The sequence below is a fragment of the Podarcis erhardii genome (assembly GCF_964252035.2).
Source record: "Podarcis erhardii genome assembly, chromosome: 8".
Classification (NCBI taxonomy): Eukaryota; Metazoa; Chordata; class Lepidosauria; order Squamata; family Lacertidae; genus Podarcis; species Podarcis erhardii.
This window is the reverse complement of record NC_138499.1, coordinates 8,413,137-8,435,035: the sequence shown is the minus strand read 5'-3', so window position 1 is coordinate 8,435,035 and position 21,899 is coordinate 8,413,137. Positions and strand designations below refer to the sequence as shown.

The window sequence follows — 21,899 nt, the reverse complement described above, 5'->3', positions numbered from 1 at the left end:
ATTCATTTCTTGGAAAATCAAAGCCTGGTTTGAGAATGTGGCATAATACACAGCCTTGGACCTCTCATGTGTGAGGCTGGGATTCAAACCAGTTTAGGCATTGGATTGCACAGCAAACACAGCCCAGTATATGTCTCTGAGCTCATTGCACCTTAAATATAGGTTAAATTTTATTCCTAAAATATAAAGTGTTGATGTGACAAAGATACATATCTCTGTGTGTATTATTAAGCTCTACTCAGCAGGAATCTGGCACTGGGTGTAGCTCATAGCTGAGCATATGCTGTGCACAGTGTGAAAAAAATCTTTGTAAATCCTAGGCTTCCAGAATTGAGTGGAAGGAAAAGGCTTTAGTTCAGACCCTGGTGGTCTTTCAGAAACAGACCTTCTCAGCCTAAGGTGTTCTGTGCACCTACTGAAGAGTGCTGAACATTTTTGTCAGCTAAGAAAGTAGACTCTCCAAGTGTCCCTTTTTTCCAGGGACGTCCCTGATTTAGAGAAGCCGTCCCAGTTTCTGATTTGCTCCCGGAATGCCCCCCCCCCTTTTCCTTAAAGGTAAAGGTAAAGGGACCCCTGACTGTTAGGTCCAGTCGTGGACGACTCTGGGGTTGTGGCGCTCATCTCGCTTTACTGGCCGAGGGAGCTGGCGTACAGCTTCCAGGTCATGTGGCCAGCATGACTAAGCCACTTCTGGCAGACCAGAGCAGCACATGGAAATGACATTTATCTTCCCACTGGAGCGGTACCTATTTATCTACTTGCACTTTGACGTGCTTTCAAACTGCTAGGTTGGCAGGAGCAGGGACCGAGCAACGGGAGCTTACCCCCTCACGGGGATTTGAACCGCTGACCTTCTAATCAGCAAGCCCTAGGCTCTGTGGTTTAGACCACAGCACCACCCACATCCCATTTTCCCTAGGATGTCCCTATTTTCATTGGAGAAATGTGGGAGGTTATGGAGTTATCCAACCCCTGAGCCATCTTAAGGCAATCATGTATTGGGAAGGTTTGTTAAAAAAGGTTTAATTTTTATTATGAGTTTTATATATGTTGGAAGCTGCCCAGAGTGACTGGGGCAACCCAGTAAGATGTGGGGGGTATAAATAGTAAAATTATCATTATGGAATGGGACATCCTTACTTTCATCGGAGAAATGTTGGAGGCTATGAGAAAGTTAGCAAAGCTCAGCTGTGGGCACCATCTCCTTCCACTTAGTGCTGGGGTCCAAGGCTGGTAGGTGATTTCTCATTGTGGTTAAGAAAGCAAATGAGATCTGCTTTGGAGCATAGCTGTCAATGTTTCCCCTTTTTAAAGGTAAATCCCCTTATTCCAAATAGGTTTCCTCGCAAGAAAAGGGAAAAGTTGACAGCTATGCTTTGGAGTAGCATTGCCCCTAAATGTCACCTAAAGCAAAATTGTGAGGTTCTTGCCCAAGGGAAATATTTGAGGATGTTCAAGAGAAATAAAAAGTGTGCATATGTGTGTTTTCTGATGCAAGCGCACTTACCCACTGCAGAATGTGGCAGTGTGGAGGGTCGGAACTGCCTCACCCTACACTATCTGACTTGGAGTTGTCTGATGTGGAGGATTATCGGCCAGCAAGGAGCCTAAGCAGGCCTTCTCACTGACTGGGAAGTTTGAATTCTGCCTGCCTGCCAAACTGGCCAATGGCAAGCGGGCTTAGGGACAGGCACTTGTCAGGGGGCTGGCCCAACTGAGTCAGTAGGCTTCATATGGGTCCACTTCTTGAGTACAGTGGTACCTCTGGTAAAGAACTTAATTCGTTCCGGAGGTCCATTCTTAACCTGAAACTGTTCTTAACCTGAGGTACCACTTTAGCTAATGGGGCCTCCCGCTGCCGCCACACGATTTCTGTTCTCATCCTGAAGCAAAGTTCTTAACCCGAGGTACTATTTCTGGGTTAGCGGAGTCTGTAATCTGAAGCGTCTGTAACCTGAAGCATCTGTAACCTGAGGTACCACTGTATTTATTTATTTTCTATATTTTTCTTTATTTTTATTGCAAAACAGTTTACATAAAACAGCACAAACAAAAAAGAAAGAACGGTACGTCAATAACAACTACACATACACTAACAACAAATATTCTAACTTCACACACACTTTTGACTTCCGATTCACCTTATTGTGCTTTCTACACATTCTTAGCCTATATGCACTTCCTGTTATACCTATTGCATATCATAAATAAATTTTTAAGTTTCTAGCATTCTTAATATTCAAGATTAAATCTAAACCTGTCAGGAGATCTGCAATATTGTCTATGGCCATACTACCCTGAAGACGCCCAATCTTGTCTGATCTCAGAAGCTAAGCAGAGTCAGGCCAGGGTAGTATTTGGATGGGATTCCGCCTGGGAATACGGGGTGCTGTAGGCTATGTCACTTCTTGAGTATTTAAATATGCCTGCCTCTACCTCCACATGCAGTTCCTCATTTGACCTCCACTGGTAATTTCACTGATTGTAAGAGGAGAGTTTCTTTTGTGTGTGAATTGTAGAATGTTTTACTGATGTTTTCACAGGAATGGGCTGTTTTATTGTGTTTTAAAATTTGAATTGAATGTGCTTTGTATTTGATATGTGCTGCTTTATACTTTACATTGCCTTGTGACAACTGGCATAGCGTGATGATGGTTAATAATAATAATAATAATAATAATAATAATAATAATAATATAGTAAAAAGCTGTTATTCCAAATCCAGCTATAATTGTTATCAACATGCTAATTAGAAGGGACTCACAGACTTCCTCAAAAACCTTACTGTGACAGAAATTGTTCTTCAGAAAAAAACAAAAATACTCTGGTTTAGATATTATAATTCTGCCAAATGTCACATCACTCTGTCCCCGCCCCCCTTTCATTTACACATCTTTTAACTATAGCAGCAGGAAAACGGTTCTTTAATTGGCATTTCTTTCACTGTCAGTCACAGAAACCAAATGACAGAGAAAAACATCAATTAGATGCTGGTTGTGGCAAGTGAGCATGATGCGCCTTCTGAAATGGAATGCTTAATACTAAAAAGAACCCAGCTGTCTAGGAAAACAGCAAGTATTTCTTCAAGCTTTCTCAAAGGGAATGATAGAGAAGCTGGTGGGAAAGACAGCCTGGTGAGAAGCACAATTAGGCTTCTGAGAATTTCATAGTACTGTAGAATTATACGGTTGGAAGGGACCCCAAGGGCCATCTAGTCCAACCCCCTGCAAGCAGGAATCAGTGCTGAAGGATTGCTTGATTGATAACCATTCAAATTCTGTTTAGAAAACTCTACTGAAGGAGAGTCCATCACATTCCAAGGGAGTCGATTCCGCTGTCAAACAGCTCTTACTTTAAGAATGTTCTTCCTAATGTGTAACTGGAATCCGCATTCTTGTAATTTTCTTGTTCCATCTTCCATGTGACAGCGCTTCAGATATTTGAAGATGGCTATAGCATGCCTGCAAATTTCACCCACTTCTGCCAAATGAAAAATAAATAAATAATAATACAGCCGTTTCCTAGTTTCCCGGGAATAGAGGCAGAGAAGCAAAGTGGACTTGGATGGTCCTATTCTAAACTCCATTCAGGAGAAGGACTGCTGTTGGTTGAGCCATCTCAAGCTTGTCACAGGAAACAAGGCTTAAAAACAAAGTTTCACTCATAGTACTCTTTTTGCCCTTGTAAAACTGCTGGGTTTCTAGACCATGAGCAGAACAGATTTGGGGTAGGGCTAAGTCTTCCCTTGTCCTGCCCCTAAAACTCCCCTTTTTGAGGGGTTTATGTCAATACAATTTCTGCTGGCTGAAGTCCTGCCACCTGACCCCTGGCTAAGCCAATGTAAGCTCAGTCAGACAGAGGGAGTTAAGCCAGTGTATCTGATCCAGGTGTTAAGGCAGCATAGCCCTGTCTCAGCCAGGACAGCCCATTATCCACTTATTCCAAACTGAGTCAAACTTGGGTGTGAATTGCATTATACATTAGTATCTGCTTGTTAGGATAGGAGGTGAAATTCAGCTAATTTCATGCTGGAGTTTGCAAAGATTGAATTTTGAGGGGCATCCCTACCCCATATTTCTGCAGGCTTCTAGGAAGTGCCTAATCCAGACAACTCTTTTCACCAGGCCATCAACTTTATTAGGTAAGGTACTTGAAGTTTTACATTGATATACCCTGGTGTATTCCAACTGTCTGGGAGTCTGTTATTGCCTGAGCTGACTCTAGAGTCTGTCCTGAAATTCTGTCTCGATTCAAGCTGAGGTTAGCTTGGCAGCACATGCTCTTGGGTTATCAGCTGTGAATTAATGAATTCTCCAACAAGGAACTAGGAATTAATTGGATTTCTCAAATGACTTCAGCTCACCCTCACCATCATGCAGGCATTCACATTTCTTAGTTTTAAAACGATGCACTTAGCGCTGCAAATATTCACCATTCGCCAGGTAGGAACTTGTTAGTTTGATTGACATATTTGATAAACTTTCTTCCACCCTTGAGCTTTTACTGTGGAAAAAAAAAAGTTTCTCATTGAAAATGAATGAGCTGCCATCAACAAGAGACCTCCGAGAATTGTGTTGTCCTCTGTCGATTATTTCATCTCTCTTCCCGCCCCAAGAAATCACCTCTGGATTCAACGAGCCATTGTTGTTCACTAACGTACCACACTCCAATATTTTATGGCTCTCTCCACTCTTGTGAAACCAGAGTAATCTGTGTCCTGTGGTCTTATAAAGCGTTTGTGGTTCTGATCTTCTGTGCTGTTTATAAAGTGCTTTATCTCTGACGCAAGTACCATACAGTAAGCACAGTTTTGCCATGCTTTCCTACAAAGAAGGATGTGCTGTCTTAATTAAACACACTTTTCTCTTATGTTCTGCAGAGTGGAAACTCAGGCTGAGCATCACTTGAAGTAACTCCATGTGGAACTTAAATGAAAGAAATTATTTGGGGAGAGAGGGATCCAGATTCTGTCAATGGGAGCGATGAATTCAAATGCTTCCTTCCAGTCAGTGAAACAAAATGTGCTTGTCTTTTGATGCATTATTGGGAATAACTCTGGAATATAACAAGGCAGCTTTGGCCAACTTAATGTCTTGCTGGTGTTCTAGACAACAATCCTCATCAGCCCTGGCAAAAAACAACAACACAAAAAACAAAAAAGTCTGCAAGGCATTACGTTGCTGGAGGGGGGGCGGGTGTAAGGCTTTAGAAACTTGCAAACCCTCATTGGAATCTTCTTCTTCTTCTTCTTCTTCTTCTTCTTCTTCTTTGGTGATCACTCATAGCCGAGTAAGATTGTCTTCCATAAACACGGTTTTAACAATGAGTCCGTAAGTGACTGTGGAGGCCAATTCTGGATCCACACGTCCTTCCACAGTTGGGGGCATTAGTTTCCGGGTGGGAGTTGATCACGGTGTGGATTTGCCAAGCGTGCCTTCCTCTTAGCACGTTTCTTCCTTGCGTCCTAAGTTTGAGCGTCTTGAAAGCCCATGACACCTTTGCTAAAGGCTGTTTCTCTGATTGGAGCACTCGCAGGACAGTGTTTCCCAATTGTCAGTGTTTATACTACATTTTTTTAGATTTGCCTTGAGAGAGGCTTAAAACCTCTTTTGTTGTCCACCAGTATTTTGCTTTCCATTCTTAAGTTGGGAATAGAGTCGTTGCTTTGGAAGATGATAATCAGGCATCCGAACAACATGACAAGTCCAACACAGTTGGTGTTGAAGAATCATTGCTTCGACACTGGTGAGTGGAGCTCCAGAAGGAAGTTGTCTGCCTACCCAGCCAGTAGCAATCTTTCTCATTCTTTAAAATAAGAGTTACAGGCAGAAAGAGAAGGACAGAAACAATAAGTAAACTTACTGCACAGTACTGCTATCCTTCCTTCCTTCCTTCCTTCCTTCCTTCCTTCCTTCCTTCCTTCCTTCCTTTCTTCTCTCTCTCTCTCTCTCTCTCTCTCTCTCTCACACACACACACACACACACACACACACTCAGGAGTCTAGTCTCAGGCTATTTTTACACCTCCCTTAAAACAGTGAAAGGGATGGATGGATTTGTCAATTTCACTTTTTCTCAGTTTCTCATTCCCCCCCCTTCTGAATTCAATTGCCATATTTCCATCCCATTTTGCATTTTTTAAAAAGGTTTTCATGAAATTCCATACATTCTCATTGAACTTCTCCTGATTTTACCAAAAATGCAAATAATACTCATTATCTCCTTTTGCTATCTTGATATCTTGAAGGCTCAGAACAGTGAGGGGGGGGGGCAACCTAGGGAGAATAATGTAGCCTGGAGAGAGTCAAAAGGCCTGAATAGAGACGTTTGGAGGGCTGAATCTTCCACCCTTGCTTTAGGATGAGGGGTAAACTGAGGGGAGGGGTAGAGACCAATGGTGAATGGCAATGCCCTCTCCTGGTGCACTCTTCCTGATTCATGCATGCTTCCATGAACCCAGACTAAGGATTAACATGATGGAGACAGTAAAGCCTTATTTCTTTCAGGAAATACTTCCTTTTCAAGCAAGTCAGCTGAGCTCCTTAAGCTGGAGTGGATTTAGCTTTATCATTCAATCGTAAGAGGTGAGATTAAGGAGAGTTTCCTCATATATATATATATATATATATATATATATATATATATATGGCATCAAAGCAAGAAGAATCTTTGACATAAGCACCATCTCTAATACTGAGGATTAATTTCTTCACTTCGTTCAGTGGCAGGAAATCTTTCTTCCTTATCCAAGATATTATCCTCACTGTTTCAAGTCCATGAATGCCTCTCACTGCCTCCACCTGACCTGAGAAGGCCTTCTCAATCCCTCCCTCCCTCTCTCAAATCCTTTCTCTCAAATAATTTATCAAGAAGGGTTGTTTGCATGCTTCCAAAGACTCTTGCTAGAGACATTGAGAGAACAATATCAATACCCAGCTGTGGCGTTTGCCCATTCTTTTGGAAATGTTTGTACAGGGGGAGAGAGTTAATAGGTAGACCAATAGAAAAGCCAGAGGCGGAGCCTACCTGTTTATAAAAAGGGCTTAGCCCGAGGTTTAGACAGTTGGTTGGTTGGTTGGGAAGAAGCAGTTGGGAAAGCAGTTGGCAGACAGATGGAAATATCGAGACAGTTAGGGCAGTTGGCTCTTGTGTGAGGGGAGGTAGACAAGTTAGAGACAGGACAAAATAAGATTAAGAGGGTAAAGAGTAACAGTGTTTCAAATGCCTTTAAAGTTAACTTGAGAACCTGACTGTGGCCAAGTGATTTACTGGGGAGAACCTGGTTGGTGGCAGCGGATTAGTGGTGTGCGGGTCAATAGTCCATGAGACAACCAGGGGCTCCATACAAACGCCACACCCGCTGCCACAAACAGGGCTGTACGGAGCCGTGAGGCCACCGCTTCACTCATGGTGGCAACAGGCAAGCCAGATTGCACCTGATCCCTGTGCTGCATCCAGGCTGGCATTGCCTGTGGAACCAAGTCGGAATCCAGTGAATCCTAAGCTGCCTCAACTGCACCCTTGCTATGTCCCACTGAGGGACTTTCTGACAGGTTCCCTTGCTTGTATGCCACTGGTGGGATGTCCTCCCTCCTGCTCATATAGTGACTTGTGAGAGGTCAACTGAGTCAGTAGAAGTGCATGGAGGGACACCTCTGGTCAATCCCACCCCACTGTCAGCCTAGCAAAAGGGCTGGGAGGGGTCGATTCCAGACAAAACCATTTACCGTAGTTTTCTGTGTATAAGACTACCTCTTTTTTAGTCTACCTCTAAAAATAGTGTTCAAAATTATGGCTCATACACAGATAGTGGAGTGGGGGGATGGGCGATTGGTTGCAGCCGTGAGCAGGAAGTTCTCTATGGCGATTGGGTGGGTGATAGGTGGCTGCGGCAATGGCTGCTTTGGATTGGCTGTGGCAGCGGCGACTGGGTTAGAGTTTGTTGGATGCGACAAGGGCTGCTGTTGATTGTCTTCCACCATGCCAGTTGTGTGTGTGCTTGCCAGCTGCTGTTGGCGATCAGGCAGACAGTTTGTGGTGACAGGCAGCGTTTGTCAGTATGGTGAGTGATTTTCGGCATTCTCATAACCCCCCCAAATAGCTCGACAATTGTGGGCAACCCTTATAATAATAATAATTTATTATTTATACCCCGCCCATCTGGCTGGGCTTTCCCAGCCACTCCGGGAGGCTTCCAAGAAAATATTAAAATACAATAGTCTATTAAACATTAAAACCCTTCCCCCCAAAAGAACTCAACAACTCTGGGCCATCTCCCCCCATTGGATTCCTCCCAAATAGGGGGTGTCTTATACACGGAAGAATATGGTAGTTGTCTTCATCCAACAGAATGGAAGCTGGAGATGAAGAAGACAACATAAAACATTGCTTTATGAAGACTTTGTTGTTGGTTAGTTGTTTAGTTGTGTCCGACTCTTCGTGACCCCATGGACCAGAGCATGCCAGGCACTCCTGTCTTCCACGGCCTCCCGCAGTTTGGCCAAACTCATGCTGGTAGCTTCGAGAACACTGTCCAACCATCTCATCCTCTGTCGTCCCCTTCTCCTTGTGCCCTCCATCTTTCCCAACATTAGGGTCTTCTCCAGGAGTCTTCTCTTCTCATGAGGTGGCCAAAGTATTGGAGCCTCAACTTCAGGATCTGTCCTTCCAGTGAGCACTCAGGGCTGATTTCCTTCAGAATGGATAGGTTTGATCTTCTTGCAGTCCATGGGACTTGCAAGAGTCTTCTCCAGCACCAGAATTCAAAAGCATCAATTCTTCAGCGATCAGCCTTCTTTATGGTCCAGCTCTCAATTCCATACATCACTATTGGGAAAACCATAGCTTTAACTATACGGACCTTTGTCGGCAAGGTGATGTCTCTGCTTTTTAAGATGCTGTCTAGTTTTGTTTATGAAGACTAAATCAAGTTAATTTATATTTGCATTCATGAAGAACAGATTTCTCAATCATCCCCAGCCACATGTCAGTGGCTGACCACATCCTTTGAATTTCAGAAAGTCCTAGGTTGAAGTCCCAGGTTGAATACTTATCCATTGAAAAGGGCCTCAGATAGTGTACTGTATTAAAACCACAGACACTAAGAAACTGTTCACTATACAATGATTCCAATTAAGCCAAAGCAGAATGGAATGAATGTTTGGATGGAATGAACCTAATTTGCAGGAGGGAAGTTCATTTGAATCAGAGGACAAGATGCAACACAGAGAAATAGCTTAGCAGCAGGGCAGGTGTGCTGAGACGGAGACAGTGGAAGAGCTATTGTTTGTCCTCTTGCAAACATTGTACATCACAGGTCTCCCCACCAGGCTTCCAGAAACCTGAGTGTGCTGTTTGCTACCCAGGCTTACAGAGAACTTTTGATCATAAGGACGGTAAGGTAAAAATGGAGGAGGAGAAAGGAGCAGAGGGAAATCACAAGAAACAACTCCAGGAAATTGAAAGGCTGGTGCTTCTGTGGCAATTCTTTCTTTCTTTCTTTCTTTTTTGATGTACCTTCCAAATGTGCCAAACACTGAAATATAGAAAACAGACTCCCTAGACTCCCAATGTGAACTAAATAAAAGAGAGACTTGTGGAGCTCCCAAATTACAAATTAAATGAGATATGAAGATCTGCCATCTATCTATGTATCTTGGGCTCAATTCTAGGCGCTCACATTCTTGTGTATAAAGCCCTTAGTGACTTAAGGAGACAATCCTAGCCCGCCAGAAATGAGCAACTTAGGAGAGAGGCATTTTATGTAATGAACAGGTGTTAAATGGAGGAAGAGGAAGATGGTGGCTCGGCAGGGAGTTGCATAAAAAGGCTTGGGCGTTGTTCCTCCCAAAACGGTTTTATCTGCTGTTTTTAAAAGCCTTTTAAAAGCTGTTTAGGTTTTGGAGAGAGTGGATCTCTGGCTCAGCCAAAAATAAGCTAACACAAGTTGCTTGTCCAGCTCTGTGGGGGTTCAGCCAGCTAACCCAAAACCCACAAAAAGGGTTGTAGCATGAGCGGGACTTAGCTGGCATCCACGTCAACAGCTACACCATTTCATTTCTAGCCTGCTCATATCTACACCCAGCTGTGTCACATCTAGCAAGCTCTGGTGTTCTCAGCTGTCCCTAGATAGAAGGAGGAGGAGGAGGAGGAGGAGGAGGAGGAGAAGGAGGAGGAGAAGAAGAAGGAGGAGGAGGAGAAGAAGGAGGAGGAGGAGAAGAAGGAGGAGGAGGAGGAGAAGAAGGAGGAGGAGGAGAAGGAGGAGGAGAAGGAGGAGGAGGAGGAGGAGGAGGAGGAGGAGGAGGAGGAGAAGAAGAAGAAGAAGAAGAAGAAGAAGAAGAAGAAGAAGAACAACAACAACAACAACAACAACAGTATTGAGGATGATAAGAAACATTTTTTACATTGTCTTAGGTGCTGAAATGTCAGCCTATTGAGATGATTCACACTGCAATTTTGTGGCTCAAAACAACTTCCTTAAAAGGCTCCATAAGGACAGGGTTACTAGAGGATACACTGTTTTGAATGAGAGGGATGAATGAGAGGGATGAATGAGAGAGAAATGTAGTTTGGTTAGCATTTTAATGCAAATCTGCCTAATCCACAGTTCCTGAAACAATACACAAACAAAGAGGCAGCCATGCTTCCAAGGTTGCACATCTCTGCAATACAGCTTTCCAACCAAATAATGTATACTAAAGGCATACATTAGGGATGCAGGTGGTGCTGTGGGTTAAACCACAGAGCCTAGGGCTTGCTGATCAGAAGGTCGGCGGTTCAAGTCCCCGTGACAGGGTGAGCTCCCGTTGCTCGGTCCCTGCTCCTGCCAAGCTAGCAGTTCAAAAGCACTTCAAAGTGCAAGTAGATAAATAGGTACCGCTCCGGCAGGAAGGTAAACAACATTTCCATGCGCTGCTCTGGTTTCGCCAGATGCAGCTTAGTCATGCTGACCACATGATCTGGAAGCTGTACACCGGCTCCCTCGCCCAGTAAAGCAAGATGAGTGCCACAACCCCAGAGTCGTCCACAACTCAACCTGTTGGTCAGGGGTCCCTTTACCCTTTACCTTTAAAGGCATACATTAATTGAACTTGTGAATAATAATATATATTAGTGGAAATCAAAAAATTGTGGAGTCCAACCCCCTGCAATTAAGGATTCTCAACTAAAGCAAAAAAAAAAAAAAAATGCATTGTATTAGTGAAAATTGCATGCAAAAAAGTATTTAAAGCAAAATTGCAATCAAGGATGCGTATATCAGGTAGGAGAAATATACAATAAATTGTTGGAAAATTTTAATAGTGTTTTGTTTTTTTGTTTTTTACAGTTGCAAACTGATCTGGGAATGTATAGAACTAAGCTTAACATTGGGAAAAAAGAAGATGAAAAACTGAGAGAAATGGAAATTGACAGATTCATCCATCCCTAGTGTTGACCTTCCAAACGGCAGTGAATCTCCCAGGATATAGAAAGTTAACAAGAAAATAAGTTTAAGCGTAAGTGAGCAGCAGAACGTTTCAGATGTACATCATCATTCCAGTGGTTTAGCCAGAGAGCTCTCCCCAGACCACATTAAGGAAAGCTTACACTTACACAAAGTGCATGAAATATAGCACAACGCCAAAACACTAAAAGCAGTGAGCCAGTGGCAAGAGCCCCCAAACACACATATCTTTCATGTTTTTTTAAGCAGCTGATTCATCTCCATCAGGATGGCCTGTTTTTCTCATTTCTAAGTGCTTGTTCATACTGGGCACCAGTTGCCCTGTTAACGCTGTCCAACCAATGCTGTTATCATCAAGAGTCTTGCCAACAGTCAGCTCCCCAACTTTGAAATTCAGCCAAATTTTAAATTCATGCAAAAAAATTGTTTCGCCTTCAGTCGTAAGCAGACATGAAAGAGCTGGCCTGTGAGGAAGGGAAACATATGAAAGTCCCAAAATGAAGAGGGCAATACAACTCTGATTTCCTGGCAGAAGCTGACTAGGGACCTAAACTAAGATTTCACAGTGGCAGTGGATGATTATAATGATGCTGATGATAACAACAACAACAACAACAACAATTTATTTATACCCCACCCATCTGGCTGGGTGTCCCCAGCCACCCTGTGCAGCTTCCAACAAAGTATTAAAATACAGTGGTCTGTTAAACATTAAAAGCTTCCCTAAACAGGGCTGCCTTCAGATGTCTTCTAAAAGTCTGGTAGTTGTTTTTCTCTTTGACATTTGGTGGGAGAGCATTCCACAGGGCAGGTGCCACTACCAAGAAGGCCCTCTGCCTGGTTCCCGGTAGCTTGGCTTCTCACAGTGAGGGAACCACCAGAAGGCCCTCTGAGCTGGACCTCAGTGTCCAGGCAGGACGATGAGGGTGGAGAGACTCCTTCAGGTATACTGGACCGAGGCCGTTTATGGCCTTAAAGGTCAGCACCAACACTTTAAATTGTGCCCAGAAATGTACTGGGAGCCAATGTAGGTCTTTAAAGACTGGTGTTATGTAGTCTCAGCAGCCTCTCCCAGTCTAGCTGCCACATTCTGGATTAGCTGTAGTTTCCGGGTCACCTTCAAAGGTAGCCCCACATAGAGGGCATTGCAGTAGTCCAAGTGAGAGATAACTAGAGCATGCACCACTCTGGCGAGACAGTCCATGGGCAGATAGAGTCTCAGCCTGCATACCATAATAATAATAATAATAATAATAATAATAATAATAATAATAATAATAATTTATTATTTATACCCCGCCCATCTGGCTGGGCCTCCCCAGCCACTCTGGGCGGCTTCCATAGAAACCAAAAATACAGTAAAATATCACACGTTAAAAACTTCCCTGAACAGGGCTGCCTTAAGATGTCTTTTGAATGTCAGGTAGTTGTTTATCGCTTTGACATCTACTGGAAGGGCGTTCCACAGGGCGGGCGCCACTACCAAGAAGGCCCTCTGCCTAGTTCCCTGTAGCTTTGCTTCTCGCAATGAGGGAACCGCCAGAAGGCCCTCGGCGCTGGACCTTAGCGATGGGGGTGGAGACGCTTCTTCAGGTATACTGGACTGAGGCCGTTTAGGGCTTTAAAGGTCAGCACCAACACTTTAAATTGTGCTCAGAAACGTACTGGGAGCCAATGTAGGTCTTTCAAGATCGGTGTTATATGGTCTCGGCGGCCGCTCCCAGTCACCAGTCTAGCTGCCACATTCAGGATTAGTTGTAGTTTCCAAGTCACCTTCAAAGGTAGCCCCACGTAGAGTGCATTGCAGTAGTCTAAGCAGGAGATAACCAGAGCATGCACCACTCCGGCGAGACAGTCCGCAGGCAGATAGGGTCTCAGCCTACGTACCAGATGGAGCTGGTAAACAGCTGCCCTGGACACAGATTTGACCTGTGCCTCCATGGACAGCTGTGAGTCCAAAATGACTCCCAGGCTGCGCACCTGGTCCTTCAGGGAGTCCTCCACACCAGCCCACCTCCTGTCCCCCAAAAACAGTACTTCTGTCTTGTCAGGATTCAACCTCAATCTGTTAGCCGCCATCCATCCTCCAACTGCCCCCAGACACTCACACAGGACCTTCACCACCTTCACTGGTTCTGATTTGAAAGAGAGGTAGAGCTGGGTATCATCCGCATACTGATGAACACCCAGCCCAAACCTCCTGATGATCTCTCCCAGTGGCTGCATGTAAATGTTGAAAAGCATGGGGGAGAGGACGGAACCCTGAGGCACCCCACAAGTGAGAGCCCAGGGGTCTGAACACTCATCCCACCCCACCACTTTCTGAACACAGGCCAGGAGGAAGGAGCAGAACCACTGTATGACAGTGCCCCCAGCTCCCAGCCCCTCAAGACGGTCCAGAAGGATGTTATGGTCGATGGTATCAAAGGCCGCTGAGAGATCCAGCAGAACTATGAAACAGCTCTCACCTTTGTCCCTAGCCCGCCGGAGATCATCAACCAGTGCGACCAAGGCAGTTTCAGTCCCATGATGAGGCCTGAATCCCGACTGGAAGGGATCCAAATGGTCCGCTTCTTCCAGGCATGCCTGGAGTTGTTCAGCAACCGCTCGCTCAATCACCTTGCCCAAGAATGGAAGATTTGAGACTGGGTGATAGTTGGCCATTGTGGCCGCATCTAAAGATATTGAGTTGTTAAACAGCTGCCCTGGACACAGAATTGACCTGCACCTCCATGGACAGCTGTGAGTCCAAAATGACTCCCAGGCTGCACACCTGGTCCTTCAGGGGCACAGTTACCCCATTCAGGACCAGGGAGTCCTCCACACCTGCCTGCCTCCTGTCCCCCCAAAACAGTACTTCTGTCATGTCAGGTTTCAACCTCAATCTGTTAGCCACCATCCATCCTCCAACCGCCTCCAAACATTCACACAGGACGTTTACCACCTTCACTGGTTGTGATTTGAATGTATTTGGATATATTTCAGAGCCTCCAAGTGTTCCTATTTTCTAGGGACAGTGCCGGATTTATAGAAGTTATGCCAGTTTCTGATTTGAGCCCAGAATGTCCCGCTTTTCCTTAGGAAGTCTCTATCTTCATTGGATAAATGTTTAAGAGTATGGTAAAGGTAAAGGTAAAGGGACCCCTGACCATTAGGTCCAGTCGTGGCCGACTCTGGGGTTGCAGTGCTCATCTTGCTTTACTGGCTGAGGGAGCTGGTGTACAGCTTCCGGGTCATGTGGCCAGCATGACTAAGCCGCTTCTGGCAAACCAGAGCAGCGCACGGAAACGCTGTTTACCTTCCCACCAGAGCAGTACCTATTTATCTTCTTGTGCTTTGATGTGCTTTCAAACTGCTAGGTTGGTAGGAGCAGGGAGCTCACCCCATTGCGGGGATTCGAACCGCCGACCTTCTGATCAGCTTTAACCCACAGCGCCACCCATGTCCCATAGAGAGTATGGTAGCATGTCCCTATTTCCATCGGAGAAATGTAGGAGGCTATGGAGTTATGCAACCCCTAAGCTAAGATAAGTAACTATACAACCTTTAGAAGACATCTGTAGGTAACCCTCTATAGGGAAGTTTATTATGCTTAATGTTTTATTATGCTTTTTATATGTTGGAAGCCACTCAGAGTGGCTGGGGCAACCCAGTCAGATGGGCGGGGTATAAATAACAGGTGGTTCACAACAAAATATTAAAAACACAATAAAACATCAACCATTAAAAACTTCTCTGAATAGGTCTCCCTTCACAAGACTTTTTTTTCAGCTGGAACTCAATTCCAGCACCTTTCTTTTTTCTTTTTTTTTTTTTTTATCCATATAATTTTTATTATTAAACATGAAACATGAAACATAAACATAAAACAAGACAAACGACAACAACAACGAAAAATAATATATATATATACAGTAGTTTCACATCATTTTCATCACTACATTTTCTTTCAAAATGCTTAAGTAAAGGAAAGATGACGCTTAAGGGATTTAAAGAAGCACTGTAAAAAGTAATAAGTATTGATTAAAGGGAATAGGAGGAAAAGAGATAAATAATGTCAATACAATTCCAGCACCTTTCAGGTGGGTGCCATTGCCATTCTAAGAAAACAAGGGAGGTGTTCATGGTGAACAAATGCCATTTAGGGCTTTAAAGGTTCCTGTTAAAGAAGCATCAATTTGCTGAAGTAATGCGTAAGGCGCTTGCAGCATGTGGCCTGCTGGCCAGTGAGTTTGCACCTCATTCTTTCTGCATTGGGGCAGCTACTACCGCTGTGCACTGGGGTCTGTCCTTTGACAGGATTAAGGAACTGGGCCACTGAATATCTGATGCATACAGGGGTTCTGTTTGGATGCAGCGCTGAGGTGCAGTTGTTAATTTTGTTTTGTTCATTCCTAGGTCCACCTACCCTGCAAGTCTGAATAGTCAGGGACAGCATTGTCCACTGGGCCGGCAGGAGGGTGGCGGAGTCTGGATTCGGACGCAGACTCGGACTCCCCGACCACGTGTGTGTCTCCTGGGTGTCCAGATGAGGAATGCGTTGGGAGGAGCTTCTCCTGATGGTGCGGGTGAAGGTGTCTGTGAAAGGCATGCCTGTGGACATGGTGGTGCATCTGGGCGAGAACGATCTGCCAGAAGCTCCCAGCTTGAGCCTGTGGACCTTCATGCAGGAGGACTTGGAAGAGTTGAAGGCAGCTCTTCCTGGACTCAAAATGTTTTGGTCACAGCTGTTGCAGTGAGGGAACCGCCAGAAGGCCCTCGGAGCTGGACCTCAGTGTCTGGGTTGAGTGATGGGGGTGGAGATGCTCTTTCAGGTATGCAGGTCCAAGGCCATTTAGGTCTTTAAAGGTGAACATCAACACTTTGAATTGTGCCCGGAAACGTACAACAATACATTGTTCCTGGCAACTCTAAAAGACTCTCCAAGTCTCCCTATTTTCCAGGGACAGTCCCAGATTTAGAGGAGCCATCCAAGTTTCTGATTTGATCCCAGAATGTCCCACTTTTTTTCCAGGATGTCCCTATTTTCAATCAAGAAATGTTGGAGGGTACAGAGTTATTCAACTCCTGAGCTGTCTGAAGGCAATCCTGTCAGGGAAGTTTTTTCAATGTTTAATGTTTGATTATGTTTTTATATATGTTGGAGTGGCTGGTGCAACCCAGTAAAATGTGAGAGGTATAAATGTTAAAATTATCATTATGGAATGGGACATCCCTATTTTCAGCAGAGAAATGTTGGCGGGAATGCTCTAAGATAACTGAGAGACTATATCAACTGATTTTTTTTATAAATTTTAAACAGTTTTCATAATGCTTAAAAATAACTGGCCAGATTAACAGAGACAAATAGGGGAAAACCCACACAAGAATTTCAAAAAGAATGGGAAAAATGCAGATAATACTTTACCAAACCCCAAAATATATACCTGGACTTGTTTCGATTAATTTCTACAGGAGACTTTGCAGTTTTTAAAGTCATAACTAGGAAAAATTGTAATAATCATATATAAAAGAAACAGTATACAAGAAGTAAATAAGGAGGCTATTTACAAGCTAAAGGAAGGCCTTTATTTCTATGTTATGTTTTCTTTATGTAAGGGGATAGAAGTTTTATTTTGATAATTAAATTGTCAATGGTGGTAGATTTGCTTGTATGTATGAGTTGTTGTGGACTATGTTGTAAAATAATAACAATAATAATAATAATAATAATAATAATAATAATAATAATAATACATTTTATTACTGATGTGTATTGATATGCCATCTGGGATCCTTCAGAAAGAAGGCCAAGATTTAATTTGAACAAATAAATGTCATCAAATACTAAGTACCCTAATCTCAAACTTATTCTCACTTCATGAGAACTCCCTTTTTCTATCCTCGGGTGGGTTTTGCTCTCCCTATGAGCCACACGAATGTTGAGAAATTCTACCGAGCCAGACATTTTGGACATTTGTGTTTCAGAACAAGCCTTGTCCTGTTCATCCAGCCTTTGTTATTCTGCGCCATCAATCCGGAACTGCTGGTTTCCTGAAAGTGGCGTTTAATCTTTTCATGCCTGTGGAAGATCAATCTCACCGATGACCCCCTCTCAGCATTAGAACCAAGGTGATCATATAATGGGCAGTTATTTTAACATTCCTGGCTATTACATCCTAGAATGCATCACCGCAGATGGGGAGCTAAACATCGCTGCCTCCTCACGTCTCTGCTACCTGGAGGGCTTAACAAAAAGACACACAGCGTCTCAGTGATACGGTTACGAATCTTTGCAAACGCCATTTTATGAGAAAGGGGAGAATGGCTGGGCCTGCAAAAGGTGTGGATTATACAGGATGCTGCCTCCGGCAGAGGAGGGATGTAATTCTTTATGGTCCATGGCTGTTCTTTTGGCTGATGGCTCTTTCGCCCTGTGACTTCTGCTGAAGAGACCATCATTGCATTCCTCCCCATTTACCTTCTCACCTGTTTTTTGGGGCTAGGTCCATATCGCAAAAGCTCACTCCCACCGAACATAAAGAGAGGGTGTTTTTGGCATGCTGGTCAATGTTGCCATATGCTTCAGAAAAGAGCAGTTTGGAAGCACTGCAGGTAATCTCTGCTTTTCCCATTACAAGTTTGTGGCACCGTGATGAATCCTTTCACGGGATGGCCTGGAACGAGAGGCAGCCTGCATTCTCCACAGATGCTTTCTGACAGTTCTCAAATGAACATGGGGATACTTATAATATCCCCCAAGGGAACAGCTGTAGCTCAGAGGTAGAGCATCTGTTTTACATGCAGAAGGTCCTGGGTTCAAATCCTGGCAATCTCCAGGGAGTGTTGAGAATTTTCCTAACCTGTTGCCAATCAGGTAGGTCTCAACCTTTTTGTCTGTCCCCCACCCCCCGTCATCCACCCCCACCGCCAGTGCTCTGTGGCTATCTCAGTCTGACTTAACTGATACTGATTTGGCAGAATCTAGTGCACATCCCTAATAATTACAGTCATACCTTGGTTGTCAAATGCCCTGGAACTCATACGTTTTGGCTCCCGGACACTGCAAACCCTGGAAGTGACTGTTCTGGTTTGCGAACATTCTATGGAACCCAAATCTCTGATGGGGAAGCTCGTGGGACCAATCACAAGCCATGATTTGGTCTTTGAATGTTTTGGAAGTCGGGCTCTCCTGTCTCTCCTTCCCTGTGAGCGTGAGTCTTTTGCCTCCATTGCTCAGAACTTTCTGGGCCACTCCTCCCCCCTTTGTGTGTGACCCCCTACAGTTCATCTCCTGTGGGTTAATCTTTTTTTTGGGGGGGACACTGCCGTAACAAAACATCACTGAAACATACGACCTTCGCCGCTTTCTAGTATTTTCAAGTGACTGGGTGCAGGTAGAGCTAGGCAGTTCTTATTCTCTCTCTCGCTCTTTTTCTCTCTCTCTAATGAAGCACAGATTGAAAATTGCTTAAAAGCCTGTGCAGGGTGACGAGGGAGAGATTTTACCCAGCGGCACTCCGAGGAAAATTACTGCAATTGCACTTTTTAGTTATTATCAGCTTGCTCTACAGGACCTTGGGAACAAGCTATTTATGCTTTGGCTCCAGGGCTGTTCACAACCAGAATTGCAGATTCTAAGCCACATAGATATGTGTAAACCTAGAGCACACTCTGGTCTGTTCAGTCGGGCTGCAATCTCACTTCATAATCAGCGAGGAACACTTTGCACAATATCACCGTTCTGTTCTATATCTGTACATAACAAGGGTCCTAAAATAAATGTCCATGCCACTGACTGACTGACTGTTATAAGGGACTAGTGTCAGCAGAGGCTGGTCCATCACAGCAGATGGGGCATTGTTCTCTCAACCTCTCAAAAACCATCTCTCCCTGCTACTCCCTCTTTTCAATTCTAAAAAGTAACAGAAGGTCCCTTTGTAAGTCATAGAAGGGACCCAAACAGTCTCTTCTCTTTGGCGATCACTCGTAGCTGAGTAAGATTGTCTTCCATAAACACGGTTTTAACAATGAGTCCGTAAGTGACTGTGGAGGCCAATTCTGGATCCACACGTCCTTCCACAGTTGGGGGCATTAGTTTCCGGGCGGGAGTTGATCACGGCGTGGATTTGCCAAGCGTGCCTTCCTCTTAACACGTTTCTCCCTTGCATCCTGAGTTTGAGTGTCTTGAAAGCCCATGACACCTTTGGTAAAGGCTGTTCTCCAACTGGAGCACTCGCAGGCCAGTGTTTCCCAGTTGTCGGTGTTTATACTACATTTTTTAAGATTTGCCTTGAGACAGTCTTTAAACCTCTTTTGTTGACCACCAGCATTACGCTTTCCATTTTTAAGTTTGGAATAGAGTAATTGCTTTGGAAGACGATAATCAGGCATCCGCACGACATGACCAGTCCAACGAAGTTGATGTTAAAGAATCATTGCTTCAATACTGGTGATCTTTGCTTCTTCCAGTACACTGGTATTAGTTCACCTGTCTTCCCAAGTGATGTCAGAAATGCAGGAATACAGCTGAAGCATTCCTGTCCAATGAATATTCAACCTCTGTTCAAAAACCCCCAATGAAGGAGAGTTCACGACCTTCTGAGGTATTGCATGCCACTGTTGAACAGTTCTTACCATCAGAAAGTTCTTCCTAATGTATATTCAGAATTTCCTTTTCATTTGAATCTGTGGGGTCTGGTCCTTTCCTCTGGAGCAGCAGAAAGCAAGCTTTCTCTACCTTCCATGTGATAGCCAGGGCCGGATTTAGGTTTGATGAGGCCCTAAGCTACTGAAGGTAATGGGGCCCTTTATATAGCATATATTTATATATATAGTATTATAGTAGCAAGTGGGGGTAATAGGGAACTGTATTAGTAAATAATAATATAGGCCTGCTAAATAATAGGGATGCAGGTGGTGCTGTGTGTTAAACCACAGAGCCTAGGACTTGCTGATCAGAAGGCTGGCAGTTCGAATCCCTGTGACGGGGTGAGCTCCCATTGCTCGGTCCCTGCTCCTGCCAACCTAGCAGTTCGAAAGCACATCAAAGTGCAAGTAGATAAATAGGTACCACTTTGGCGGGAAGGTAAACGGCATTTCCGTGCGCTGCTCTGGTTCTCCAGAAGCGGCTTAGTCATGCCGGCCACATGACCTGGAAGCTGTACACCGGCTCCCTCGGCCAATTAAGGGAGATGAGCGCCACAACCCCAGAGTCGGCCATGACTGGACCTAATGGTCAGGGATCCCTTTACCTTTTACCTTACTAAATAATAAAGATGAAGAAAAAGTAATTTTATAATGGGGTCAATATAAATAAATTATGTATTACATGAAATCAATCAGTAGGCATAAGACTCATACCCTTAGTCTATGCTGCCTGATCATCAGTCTACAAGCACTCTTTAATATTAGATAACAGGTACAACAGCTTGACTTACATTCAACTGTGCTGCACAGATTTCATGATCCTGCCTCCGTTACCATTTGCGGATCACTGTGGAACTTTTTTGGGGTTTGGGTTTGGGATGGGTTTTTGGAAGACGCCTGTGCATGAATTTGTTTTATGTGTGTAGATCAGTGCACACTGACCAACTCACAGTCTTTGCAGTAAAGCCCTATTCCAATGACATGAGCATCATGACGTAGATTCTTATCTGCTACAGCCTTCATCCACCTTCACAGCTGCTGTAACATGTGATTTGTTATCTTCTGCCTGTTCTGCCGCTGAAGACTTCTTGGATCATTCTTTTTCTAGCTCCTCCCCTTTGACCTTACAGCCTTGGGTGACCGTGCTGGGAGTACAAGACTCCTGATGGCTTAGCTCACAAGGGTCATAGGAACGTGCAAGTCCACTCACCACGACAAGGTGATGAAACCAGTGAGTGACTAGTCTCCACTGACTAGGGATGGTCCAACATCTTCTGAAGGAGCAGAGGTTCCAAATCACTGGCCCAGTCACAAATGCTAAGAAAACCAGAGACACTTGGAGAAAAGCTAGTCTAATCTTACTGGCATTGGCTCTCCAGGATTTGAAGCACAAGTCCACTCACTGATCCTTTGGAATGGAGGCTCCAGGGATTGAACCTTGAGCATGCAAACCATGAGTTTTGCCACTGAACGGTGGTTTCCTCCCCTCACATACTGCTAGGTCCCTTTTTCCTGGAGATGATGGGGGATTGATCCTGCGTCCTTCTGCATGTGAACCATGTGTACTACCAGTTCTCCTAATACTATGGGTTTCAGCACTGATAACTAGGTGAACGTACAATTGTATTCTTATTTGAGGAAACAGTGACATCTTGTGGCAACTGAAAGTAGCTTTGTGTGTTCCTTTTTATTTATCTCTGATAAAAACTTAAAGCAGGCATAGGCAAACTTGACCCTCCAGATGTTTTGGGAGTACAGCTCCCATCATCCGTGACCACTGGTCCTGTTAGCTAGGGATGATGGGAGTTGTAGTCCCAAAACATAGGCT

At 44.3% G+C, this 21,899-nt stretch overlaps 1 long non-coding RNA gene across 2 annotated transcripts in view; it reads left to right on the top strand.

Moving 5' to 3' along the window:
• LOC309349074 overlaps positions 1-21,899 on the top strand; it is a 323,506-nt gene that overhangs the window by 198,985 nt on the left and 102,622 nt on the right. The window lies entirely within an intron of this gene.